The sequence below is a fragment of the Bidens hawaiensis genome, unplaced genomic scaffold (genome assembly GCF_021521415.1).
Source record: "Bidens hawaiensis isolate Kalapana, Puna unplaced genomic scaffold, B.hawaiensis_p1.1 tig00001576_1, whole genome shotgun sequence".
Taxonomy (NCBI): domain Eukaryota; kingdom Viridiplantae; phylum Streptophyta; class Magnoliopsida; order Asterales; family Asteraceae; genus Bidens; species Bidens hawaiensis.
In genome coordinates this window covers 1,197,569-1,211,573 of record NW_027491089.1, presented here as the reverse complement: position 1 = coordinate 1,211,573, position 14,005 = coordinate 1,197,569, and the positions used below count along the sequence as shown (strand labels likewise).

At 31.4% G+C, this 14,005-nt stretch overlaps 1 long non-coding RNA gene across 1 annotated transcript; it reads right to left on the bottom strand.

The window, feature by feature from the left end:
- Window positions 1-10,176: 10,176 nt before the first annotated feature.
- Window positions 10,177-12,542, bottom strand: LOC143588549 (uncharacterized). The gene is made up of 5 exons (XR_013145124.1): window positions 11,778-12,542; window positions 11,539-11,687; window positions 11,037-11,116; window positions 10,505-10,563; window positions 10,177-10,388 (listed from the first exon to the last, which is right to left on the bottom strand). It is a non-coding gene; the product is annotated as an uncharacterized LOC143588549 (long non-coding RNA).
- Between the last annotated feature and the right edge of the window lie 1,463 nt (window positions 12,543-14,005).

Genomic DNA, 14,005 nt, shown 5'->3' with positions numbered 1-14,005 from the left:
GTACCCGTCCCCATGACTCGTTATCCCCATCTAAACGGTCCATTTTAATTTTCTATTTTTGAAAAGCATTTGCATGGGAAGACTTTCGAGAAGCTTAAAAATTGACCATGACTAAAGACCTCTACTTGGCATTAATACTAGCAATTAACAAGTTAGTATTTCCGACTTTTGCACACAATCAAGGTACTCTAAGGCAAAATTTCAATTTTTACCCCATCTCCACACTCGAGGTTGACATTGTCCACAATGTTTAAAATTTAACATTTAAAAGAACATTAACGAGGACGGGGTTAAAATATACGGCTTATTTTATTAATTTTAAACCGGATTAAAGTGATGGTCATAGCAATTTTTACAATTACACTTTTAACAAACAAACTATACAAACAAAGAAAATTATGAAAACGAAATCATCTGATATAGGTAACTCATGTTCACTCGTGCTGGCCTAGACGAACCTGTCTCCTCAACTCACTCAACAGTATCTGCAAACTCTCACACGTGTAGAAGCATGCTTCTCACAATATTAGAATAGGCCTTTTAAACTGTTTGCAAAACTGTTGAGTTTAATTACCAATCCAAGTTAAATAAATTTCGTTATTAAATTTTTTAAACGAGTAAATATGTTAAAAGACCTAACTCATTTTCGTAGGAATCACGATTGCATTTAGCATATGCAACAATCCCTTTAAACCCCTCGGTAGCCCGGGTGGACGAGTAAGGTCTCGTGAGGGTTTATACTGAACTACACCCACAAAGTTCAAATACAACAAAACTATACACGTACCTGAATCAACCGTAGCAAAGTATGAACGCACCTTTGGTAGCTGCAACTCATGTCAAGATGATTCTTTACCGAAACATTGCAAACTCCGACTTTTCCATGTGTGGCATCCCCATACTTGACTTTTGCTACAATGGTACGCTTGAAATAAATCGGTTAACCAAACTACAAAAAAATAAAATACAAATTGAAAATAAAATTCGGGTTACCTCCCGGTCAGCGCTAAGTTTTTGTTAAGGTCTTCAGCTGGACTGTTACCTAATTTTCCGGTTATGGTGGTCTAATGGAGCATTTACCTGCTGAGTTTCCTATAAAATCTCGGTAGTTGACACGCCTCAGTTTTACTTCCTTCTTCATGATCAGCATGTACGATAAACCAAAGTGGGCCGGTGTGAATGCATATTTACCTTCAGAATTTCCAGCATATGCTCGATAGTGAACACATTGAGCCCACACACTCTTTCTTATCTTCGAAACATCAAATATTGATCGGGGCCAAACCGAGCATTTTCCCATCAAGTTTCCCATGTATGCTCGGTAGTTGAGGTGTTGTGTCCATAATTTTTTTCTTGTGGTGGACACATCAGAAGAACCATAACCAATATGGGCCCATTTCTTAATACTCTGCCCACTACCCTTCACATCCACCTTCCTCTTCTTGAAAGGTACTTTGTCTTCAACTCGGTCCACAAATTCAACTATATACTCCAAAAGGTCTAGACCCTCTCCCTCAACATCCTCATCAGCAACCACAACTAATACATTCATTGGATTTTCGGTAACTAGAGGAATTGGTGTGGTATTATTATCCACAGCCACCTCCTCAAATTCGTTCTCTGAAATATCAATAGCCTCATTTATTACTTCATCATTCACCCTGAAACAACTAGCCAACTGCTCCCGATATCGTTTAATTTGGGCCACATCTTCAAATAGTTGACTCATTAGTTCATCTTGGGCAGCATTAGACGTTTCTTGAAGTTCCAACCTCTGATTCAAAGCCTTATTTTGAGCCTCTTGATTTCTATTCTGAGTCTCTTGAAAAGTCTTCATTTGCTTCAAGAATTTCATCACATCCTTAATTGACTCCTCTTTGTTACCCAAGGAATCATTTTGATCTTGCTGATAAATACCTTGACATATACCACCATGATTATAATATTGAGGGAATTCCTCGTATAACGGTTGGGATTGTTCATGGTAGTAATAGTTTTCCTCCTTTTATAACTCACAAACGTTGGAGTCTTGGGCCCGTCACTGTCATACTCATCTGACTCATAATATCCCTGATAGTTAGGTGTAGGCGGTGGATAATTATGGTATTGTCTATTACGGCCATGTTGGTTGATGTTCCTTTGATTATAATTATCTGGCTCGTAATAAATTTGGGTGTTGTATGAAGGCGGTTCATGATATGGAAATGGCGGTACATATCAACATCTTCCACGAACGCATATCATGTATCTAGGTCATAGACCAAACTCCCTGTCATTGTGAGTTACCTACACACATGAAACACAATTATAACCTGCGTAAAATCAAACAAAAAAAATAAAAACAAAAAAAAACTTAACTAAAGCAAAAAAGAATAAAAACAAAAACTAGCACTTTGTGCGTTGATTCCCCGCTATTTTGATGTAGATGTCCTGCTCTAATAAAAACAAGTATTTATAAGACTTAAATAACCATAACTAGTATGGGTAAGTATATTCGTCTCCACAGGGAATCAGTGGAAAGTGAAAGTAAAGTTCATGATTATTAATTATTATATTAAGCAAACAAACAATGTCAAGCGGTTTATAAAAGATGATTTAGTAAAACACGATTACTTTAAGTAGAATGTAAACAATTATGAGTGAATGATTCACTTCAGGTTCAGGTAAAGTGATAACTGACTAATCACAGACTCTTAAAGTTTAATTGCGCAGTAATTACTAAACCTAACAGTTGGGTTGTGAGGACAAACAATACCCTAACCAAATTGTTGACTCAACTGAGCTCCGCTTTACCCAATTACCAGTTTAAAATATGAAAATCAGTTATAAGCAATGACTAACGATTATTGGTTCAATGACATAAGTGCAAACCCTACATATGATGAACACAACGAGAAAATATATTGCAAAATTTGATAATCAAAATCATAAACTGTTTAAACAATCAATTCTAATGTAAAACAAGATTAAAGACATTTGCCGGAATGAAGGATAGGTCAAAACAGGGGCTTAAAACTGATTATATCAAAGTTTGGTTAATTTTCCCGTCAGAAAAAGATGTTAGCGCGTTGCTAAAATCCAGGGGTGAACCTTTAGCGCCGCGCTAAAGACTTATTTGTCTGATGATCTTAGATTATCTCTAACATCACCCTCAACACCCTTAGCGCCGCGCTAAGGGTTTCTGACACAATTTTCTTTATTTTCTTCTTTTATTTTGCATAGGAAAGCGTGCCAATCATATGAGTCTTCTACATCTTCGTTCCAAGCCCGTAATTCATCTCGATAAGTGTCCTTAACGTCAAGTATCTTGAAATACATAAACACGCTTGAAGTACCAAAGTTCAAATAATATTTAAGCTAAAAGTAAACAAATAATATAATAATATACACGACTTTTACCCGACCATCAAACTCATTTTTCAGTAATTTTTCCAACAGTATTAATATTATCAAATAGCAATGTTAATATTTTAAAATAATAAGCCACCATAACAACAAAAGTTAAAAGAGAGGGTCAAATTATTTTACAAATGAGAACAAAAATGAGAATGACGAGAAAGATTTGTAGCCACACAGAAAAACTCTTAAAAAAAATCTAAAAATTAATAAAAAAATCATAACTCAAAATTTAATAAAAAACAAAAAGTTAAAAACACAAAAATGTTTACACTGTCTTTTTCGTTATAAAGAAACACACAATGATGAGTGAAAAAGATAATTGTGTCTTTTTATTTATCATTGTGTGTGTTTATTTTCGTCATTGATTGTGTCTTTTTTCTTAACATCGTGTTTTTTCTTTATATTGTGTTATATTACTTAACGTTGTACTATATTTTGTTTGTCATTGTGTTATATTTTGCTATTTATTGTCTTTTTTATTTATAATTGTGTCTTTTGTTCATTTTCGTTACCGTGTATTTGATCTCGGCATTGTGTTTTGATTTTTTTTAAAAAAATTTTGAACGAGAATGATTGCGGAAACATTTTAGTTTTTAAAATTTTTCGTTTTTTATTTATATTTTGAGTTATGATTTTTTTTGGATTTATTTTTAAGAGTTTTTTGTATGATCACAAATCATTCTCACATTTTTCAATTTTGTCTTTATATGTATTTTAACTTTACCCTAAAACACATTAAATCACTAAAAGGTTAAAAGGGATTAACATATCCGGTTATACCGGTTGCAAGTAAAAAGAATAGAATCAAACTCTAAAAAATATGAAAGGATTAAAACATTACGTTAATAAGAGTAGATATTAAGAGAAAAATTAAATAATGATTCTGAGAATGGTTTAAATATATTTTAATTATATATGATGATGGAAGGAAACATACTTAGTAATAAAATAATCATTGGTTTATAAAAATTGTTCTATATTCTAAGAACAAGTTTCTTGAAGTGGAAGATGGGAACAAGTGTGTAAAAAGGGTGAAACCACATCTACTAATGCACTTTTTAGGGTTGTAAAGTGACTCATAATTGGATTCCTCACTTTCATTTGACACACATAAAGATGAAACTATTTAACAAATATATATATATATATATATATATATATATATTATTAGAAAATTAGTTTTTATTGGTCTTAATTATTGTCTTTTGGTTATTGCCGGTCCCAACTAACGAATTGGTCACTGATGGTTCCAACTTTTAATGTATTTGTTCATAACGGTTCGCGGCTAACAAAATCCTAACGCCGTAAGCTTCAGATCACCGGAAAAACGTTTTTGGCGGGGAAAATCAACTTTTTTGCCGTAAAACACCACGTGAACACCGCCACCACCAATTGACTCACCGCCAACCAACCACTATCACTTAAGCACCATCAACTGATTCTGACGATGGTTCTAGGGTTCCTGCGACCTCAATAACTGGGGCTTTTATTAGAAAAAAGGTTCCTAAAGGTACGATACAAAGTTACCATGATGTTTTGGACAAAACTGTTGAGTTTCGGGGAAAAATGTGTATTTTCCGGCCAAAAATGTTTTTCCAGCGACCTGAAACTAACGACGTTAGAATTTTGTTAGTCACGGACCGTTAGGAACAATTACGTTAAAAGTTAGAACCGTCAGCAGCCAATTCGTTAGTTGGGACCGGCAGTGACCAAAAGACGATAGTTGGGACCAATAAAAACTAATTTTCCTATATATATACATATATATATATAAATAATATTAAGTTCGGGAGAAAAGTCAACTTAGTGCGAGAAGTGTAAAGTCAATCCAACCAATTAATTTTTTTATTTTCTTTTTCTTATTTAACTAAATAGAAGGGTGTATTAGTAACTGTTGAAATTTTTTATTTTGGAAACTATTAATGTTTTTTAGAAGTTTTAGTTTTACTTAATTATTAAAACAAGAGAGCTTGTTTGGAGAATCAACACATGTTTATCCCCTTCACCTTTGACACTTTTGGTTTCTTAGCTCCGGATGTCGTGGACCTTTTGAATAGGGTTCAGAAAGTTGTGTATAGTAACGTATCAGCCCATAAGAATCAAAACTTTGTTTTTAGTCGGATTGGGTTTGCTATCCAAAAGGGGGTTGCGGCGCAGTTTGTTGTCCGCTTACCTGCACTTCATTGTAAATCGTTTGGATGTTTCTATGAAATATAAAAGTTGCAAAACTCGAAATAAAAAAAATATTAATTTACTTCTTTATTATTTTTAAATTTAAAAACAATAACATTGTTTTAGATGAATCTGGTTATTATTCTATTGCCCATATCACGTTTACATTTTTTTCTAATTTATTTTATTTATAGTTAAAGATTATTATAACATCTTCATATTATAATACACTTATCCTACACACTTTAAACATATAAACTTATTTATCCTACACATTCAACATAAACATATATATTTATTTATCCTACACACTCAACACAAGTAGTACAATAATTTATCCAAAGAGTAAACATGTTTATTCAACTAAGCCTACAAAATAAACGCATTTATCTAATTATCCTACACACCAATTGACATATACGGACCGTATTATATAAACGTATTTATCTTACATACCCTACACAATATACATTGAATCCTTAACAACAATATCCTACACAAAATAAATTTATCTATCCTACACACTCAACACAAGTAGAACAATAATTTATCCAAAAGGTAAACATATTTATTCAACAAAACCTACACAATAACTATTTATCCAATTATCCTACACACCAATCGACATATACGGACCGTATTAAATAAACATATTTATCTTGCATACCCTGCACAATATACATTGAATCCTTAACAACAATATCCTACACGCACTTCATAGTGAACAAAATTATGCTACATACTCTACACATAATTTATTTATCTTTCCAAATACACTTTCTCTCAAATAATCATATATAAATATATATTAACACAAACCAAAACAATATTTAATACAAAACAAAATTATGGTTTTTTGCTTTACGTTGCTCCACCACAACTTAACCTATTTTATGTAACACAATAACAAAATTATTCTTACATTTAACTACATTAATTGATCGATCTGAAATAAAAAAACTGAACTCCGTTACAGAATTCCAAATATATTAAACTAGTTTTTATCCCCCGTATTACGGGGGTTGTTTTATATTGTTTGTTCTATTATTTATTTATTTTTTGAATTTATATTTTTTTATTTTGTGAAAGTTAATAATATACTTATGGTTTGATGATAAATTGTTTCACAAATAAATGAGATGTTATAACCCCGTTTAAAAGCTATATGGTTTTGATGAGACCCAAGACCCGTTTATTTTTTTACTGTAAAATTGTTTTTTTAATTATAAATAATATTTATGAAAGTTAATAACATACTTATGGTTTGATGAGACCCAAAACTAGTTTATTTTTTTACTATCAAATTGGTTTTTTAATTTAAATAATATATATATCTTTTTTAAAATAAATAAGATATTAATTTTTATTATATCCTAGTTTATAGGATTTTTACATCAATAATTTGGTGAGAATAATTTTTAATTTAATGAGATGTTATAACTCATTTAAGGAATATATGGGTTTGATAAGACTCATACCCATGAATTAGGGTCAAATGCATGAGAAGCCTCAATTTAAAAATCAAGCAAATCTGACGACTTCAGAAAAAGAGAGAACGACCACATCACGACACGTAGGATTTTATATCTCCGTTTATATATATTATAGATGAGCTATGAGATTGGAAAAAAAAAGATTATCCTAAAACTAGGATATATTTAAATTAAAGTCAATAAAATATATCTATGATGCATTAATTGAATGAATGTTAAGCATAAAATATGAAAACTATTTATAATACAATGTTTTCTAAAAATACCCTACACAACAAAATACATAAATACCCTTTTATGTTAAAGTTAACTAATATAAAGATCTAAAATTTATATATTTGTCATTTTAATTAGTGACCATTAATTAAACATAATTAAAGGCCAAAATTTACTTCTCACACTAAAATGACTTCTCTTTTAAACCATCTCATATATATATATATATTGGTTATCCTTTTTAACTAATTAAAACAATTGTTATATATGTTTTTAGCAAAAGGCCAAGCAAGAGAATTTCAATTTCATTCTCCACTTCCCGATTTCATTTATCAGTTAGTCAACACTTCTTTACGAAGAATTTTGCAAGTACCCTTTTTTGAACCAAGGACTATTAGTTTGTTAGTATCATTTATTAAGTTGTAATTCAAGGGTTGGGCTAAGGGTGTGTATAGGTTGGTTTTGGTCAAAACCATAACTATAACCACAACCAAACTTCAGTTAATTAGAGACTAATTATCGATCCATTATGGTTAAGTTTAGGGGTGTAAGCAAGTCAGGCCGCTAACGAGCTCCTTAATTAAGATTGGCTCACAAAAGGCTTAATTCAAGTTGAGTTTAAACGATCTCAAGCCTAAAAATAAGTTTATTTAGTAAACTAACCCAAATCCGAGTTTCACATATTGAGCTCAAGCCAGCTCGCAAGCCTAAACAGACCAGCTATTTGTATAGTTTCTATTTGATTCATTTAGTTATATGTTTGTTTAATAATTATCGGTATATATAAATTTATCACAAAGAATAAATAAAACTAATTATAAATATTGCAAAACTAATTATATATATTAAACAGAAAAATTCTCTTCCTCTCACGTATCTACAATTTTACTATTCAATATTTTAATGTTTTATTAAATATTATAACTACTAAATCATTAACCATGATTTCATAAATAAAAAAAATGGTTTTTACTTTCTTTATTTTAACTTTTTTTTTCAACTAACTAAAATATTTAACAAACTATATTTTTAAACACAAAACTTGGACAAGTGTGGGCTTTACATGATTTATTTGTCGGTTAAACGATTTTCTTAAACTTTGCTTTGATATTTTATATAGTTCGTCTTTACAATGACCGAAGTTTTTTTGCGATTTAAAATATCTAATCGTTGCACGGTTTTATATCCATGTTTCAATGTTTAATACCTACCCTTTAATTTTTTTATTGGCGCACTAATATATGTTTACGAATTTGTGTTGGCGCTGCTGATACCAACCGAATTTATAGGGTTCACAGTTGTAATGTGCCGGTTTTTTTGGTTCTACAAGTTAATTTGTTGTATTTTGACATTGATCGGTTTATTTATTTTGTTTAGTTTCAACGTCGTAACTTGATACATACTGACATTGCGTCGACTTGCACGAGTTTATGGTTTAACGTTTTTAGTTATGTTTTTTTGTTCGATTTAGCGGTCCCGTTGCGAAGCATGGGTCCTAAGTCCTGGTTATAATAAATAATGTACAAGCAAAAAGATCAAACACGAAGAAAGAAAAACTACATAAAATATGAATAATGATTGGTTAGTGATTAATTACGACGTTAGATCAACATTTTAGGTTGTCAAAGAACGATTATCTTCTAAACGAAGATACATATCAAGTGTTGTGGGAAGAATTATGTATTTGATGGACACTAGATCATATACAACTATGGTTAGGTATTTCGTAGTGAAGTGGGTACTTTGAAACCAATTGGAAGGTCAATAGTCAATACACAAAAACGAAAAGCTTGAACAAGATTTATCTGGAGAGCACGCCAATATTTATTTATTTATTTATTTTGTATGTGTACCTGTATTTTGACGTATTTGGCTATATGTAGCTTGTTGTTTTAGAAATTTTTTTCATGGTTTATCATACTGCTAGTAACGATTTGGTTTGATTTTAATTTTCAATGGTTCGATTTTAGCTTTTTATGATAAAAAACCATTAGTAACGGTTTGGCTTACGGTTTGAACTAAAAGTGATAAAAACTGGACCATGAACGCCCCTACGTCTTGTTATATCTTTATTTTCATTTCTAAAATCAGTTTAGGCTAAAATTGTACGTCAATAGCTGTGTGTACATGAATTTTGATATGTTTTGATGACATTTTGGTTGATTATATATGAAACTTGTATAGTTTTAGTAAATTTATGTTATTACACTACTAGAAAATAGTCCTTATGCGCGTCAATAAAGGGGTAGATGACACAATATCTCGTGTCAAGGAAGGCCATGTCATAAAGAAACAATGACGCAAATTTGTGTGTCATCTTTTTATGACATTCATTTATGACAAACATTATTGACATCTTTTTTTCGACACGCGTTTGCGTGTCATGGTTTCAAGTATTATAAAATAGAATGTTTTTGACAGATTTATAATTTCAACATTAAATAATGGCAATTAGCGTCTCATAATAAAACTAAAATTCATATATAGCAAAATAATCCATTTTATATAATATTTCAACATACTAACAAACATTCAAAAGTCGACCATTCTTCACAATATTTCAAAGTTTAACATTTAATTAACATCGATACGAACATTCACTGGTAAATAAAGGATGCCACAAAAGTCGACCATTCTTCACGAATTCCATCAAAATATCAGCATCCGTGTATTCATTATTCCCCCCTCCAACCTGAGAAAAAATTTAGATTACTTAAACCTAAAGTTCAAATGATTTGAAGATTTATTTATCAGATCCGTTTAACTTTTAACAGTCAAAGCTTCTTTTTTGACCATTAAACTACAGTTTTGACCCGTTAGTCAAAATTTCCAGTCAAATCCACAAAAAAAATTTGAAGTCAAACAATTTCATTCTGAATAACTAACTGGTTCACACCAGGGTATATGGGTAAATTTGTCTGTTTGCACTGGTTGTAAGCTAATTAGGTTGAAAACTTTTACCTGACCCATTAATGCATCTATGGAAGGGGGGACATCACTTGGTAATTTGATTTTTGTAAGAAAATTATCAACATGGTTGTGTAGGATGCAACAATAACTTTGGTACATTTTGTTGTCATTGTACCCTCAATCTGCCCAATTCCTTATCTATGTCCAAAACCGAAAAAAAAAACCTTTAAACTCTTAAAGCAAGACAGAAGTTTAAATTCATAGTTTCCTAAAAGTGTTAATGTTCAAATATATAAAAACAATACAAATATTACCTTCCAAGGACCATAATAATGTAATGCATATTATCCACCCCAATACCCTTGTTAATTGCCTTTGTGTTGCAGAAACAAAATAATTAGCAAAATATAAAAAAACATACATTAGTATCTTCCATCCTAACTCGTGCTATTCGGTTATATGATTCCTTTACATAATGTACATTTCTTCATGATCATAATGTTTCCAATCATTAATAAACTGTCTTACAATATCTAAATCTTTTTCAATATGCTTCAAGGCACTACATGCTAATAACTGAAAGCAAATTTTTTTGCGCTAAACAGTTAAATGCTAATACTGATAAAGTCATAGCCTAATTCTGAACCACAAAACAAATACCATAGCAAAGCTACAATAAGTTTATCATTCATTATAGTCAAATTACACTTATTTTCCTTAAAATAACACGCCTCTTAAAACAAACAATCATGATTCTAATTTAGTTATCTACTAATTACAAAAATACTCAACAGACAGCCTCTAATCATCGTAGAATAATTAACTGTAATAGTGAATAAAGCATACCGTAAATATTGGCAATGGAAGGATTGAAATTGCTAGTCATGAATGATTGTAACCTGCCTCATGTGACTATTTAGTGAAATCTGAAAATAAATTAAACATAATATTATTGAAGTTAATAATGCATTCCTACATCAGAAGACCCCTTGGTATGTTCATATTTTGAAAAATCTCAGTTCTAGCCCTGATTGTTTGAAATTTGCCATTTTGAAAAATGCAACGATTCCATTTTGAAGAAAGATTTCAAGTTCAGTTACATAATTGCTCATTATCATTAAAACAAATAAGTTATCTTTCAAAAAAAGATAATTACATATATAAGTTAATGATGGTGTTTCACTCCATATAATACTTGTGACTCTCTTAAAGTGTCCTTCCATAATAAAAATTAAAACATAACAAAAAAATATGTTTATTAAATTCACATGAACTACTTAACATGGTTAACGAACTAATAAAAATGGAGACATATTTCATCAATTTTAGAATTTGAATGTAAGCTTACCATTGACATTTAAGAGATGTTTGATGCCTTGCCACACTAATGGTTCATAAGTTAAGAATTAATACTGAATAAAGAGATTTTATTTCATTTCTTTGACCGCAAAATCCAACAGGATGAATAGCATCTACCCATCCAAAGTAAAGATCAACCTAATAATAATTAATAAACATGCATAAGATAAAATGTATTGATCAAGTATTATTATCAGTTGTTAAAAAACATTCAATGGCTCAATTGACCTCATTAGAGTGTATGATTAATGATTCTTGCCTTCTGAAGCATCTATATGAACTCAATAACTCAGAAAAACCATTAATAAAAACAACTTAGTCAAAATCTTAACAATGAGAACTAAACAAAAAGAAATATTAAAAGAGGGCTAATGAACTCACCTTACGTGCTTACACATTTCGCTAACTTTCCACACGCTTGTCCGAGTTCGTTTTAAGTCTAAACGACCACTATTGTCGCGAACCGTAACAGATGCAGGCATCTTAATCCCTGACTGATCGCTTTTAATCCTTCGCTGTTTCAGTCCTCGGATCCCTTATCACCACTGCCTTGCCATTGAGTACAGCCGTTGTCAATAACTTTATGCTCGAATTGAACCCGTTGCGCACTGCCTTATTTGCTCCACGGTACTGCCACCGCGAACCAACACTACAGATCCCACCTTTCGTCACCCAAAAAAGCAGCAACACAATGCCGTTCGCCGCCTTTTTCTTCTCTTTTTAGTTACGCTAGTGATCTCTCTCTCTCTCTCTTGCTTTTGTGAGATCTAAACGGTTCTCTAAATTCAGTTATATATCCATTTAATCAACTCCAATAACTACATTTTAAGTTTTGAAAACCAAATATTGGTGATTGCTTATACGAGTTCGTATTTAACTATGCGACGTGAATAATCAAGATTAGCGATAGTAACATGGAATTGATTACGCATTAATGAAACTGCAGTTTCCCCCAATTAGTAAAGATAAAATAGAATTAAGAACTGGAAATATCTTATTACCTACTGAGAAATTATGACATATGAGAGTCTCTGTAATAAAAAAGGAAGTGTATCAAAAGACAAGCCTTAGACTACTCGGCTGCCAAGCACCATGTAGCAGAACCAATAGCAAACATCATCAAGTCACCAATGATGATCAAAAGTTGTTATAATCACAAAATATCACACACGATTAAAAGGAACCATGAAGGAAACTACAACCTGAAAAGGCGAAACAATATCAATAACAATCAAGCTTCTCCGTATATCAAAATGACAAACAGATTAAACCTAACAATCATGTCAACATATTAAATCTAACAGTCAAAATTCTTACTAGATAAAAACTAAAACCAAAAGTTAATCAATAGCAATATTCGAGTAAACACAAATTAAAGGTAAATATTAAACGATAATCAGTACTTTTATCAAATAAACACAGATGTTAGGTTACAATTAACAGACGTGAACTAACACAACAAGTAAGAGATGCACCAATTTATGCTGAAACCCTAGAATGGGTCAATTCCTTGCATCTAACAATCAACAATCAAGCTTCTCCATATATCAAATTGACATATGCAGACGACGTTCAGTTTAAGTATAATTTAAGACTGAAATTAGTACTATACCTACGAAGATGATGTTATTATTTCCGTTGAGTATTCAGGCCGAGTAATAGTGAGTAATCAGAAGATCCAGAGCCACAAAACACTCCTAATCAACAGATACAGTGACGTAATTATGAATCCAGATCCGTAATCGCAATGCAGCAGATCAGCAATCAACGATGCAAATGCAAATCGTGAATTGACAACGATGCAGAGCAATCAGACGAATGGTGTGTCAAATTCTTTTGCAGAGCGTATGTATGAGATGTTGATGAAGGGTAAAAACCCTAGAAATTATAAAGTGACGTTTAAACATGACCCGGCCTAGTAAAAAGGGTAGCGCGTGTTTTTTTTTAAGTTTCATGAAACTAAAATGATGACACATAAATTGGTGTCATCCCCTTTTCAATTTTTACAAAAGATGACAGAGTTTCATGACAAGCATCTTTTACTTGTCATAAAATGACTGTGTGTAATTTTTCGCGTGCCATTAAAGGTACATTTTCTAGTAGTGTAATTAGCGTTTATGGCGTATGATTGTTTGACTTTGTTGTTTTATTTATCTATTTCACTATTTGTGTGGTTGTGTCGGTTCTAAGTATAGGCCTTTTGGAGTTAATAATAATGGATATTAAGTTTAGGTTATAGGCTTCGGTATGTTATCTAGAGCTGGAGACTAATGATGAAAAGATAATCAATTGTGTAAATCATATAAGATGCCTTAGAGGTAGGTTTGAATAAAAGAGTCTAGAACTTAGTTAGGATCTTTCTCATTTAATATAGCTATTAGTGTGCTTGTTAACACAAAGTGCGGTAGTTTTGTATAGTTTGAGTAGTTCTATGTCTTATTAGTAATGAAAACTCT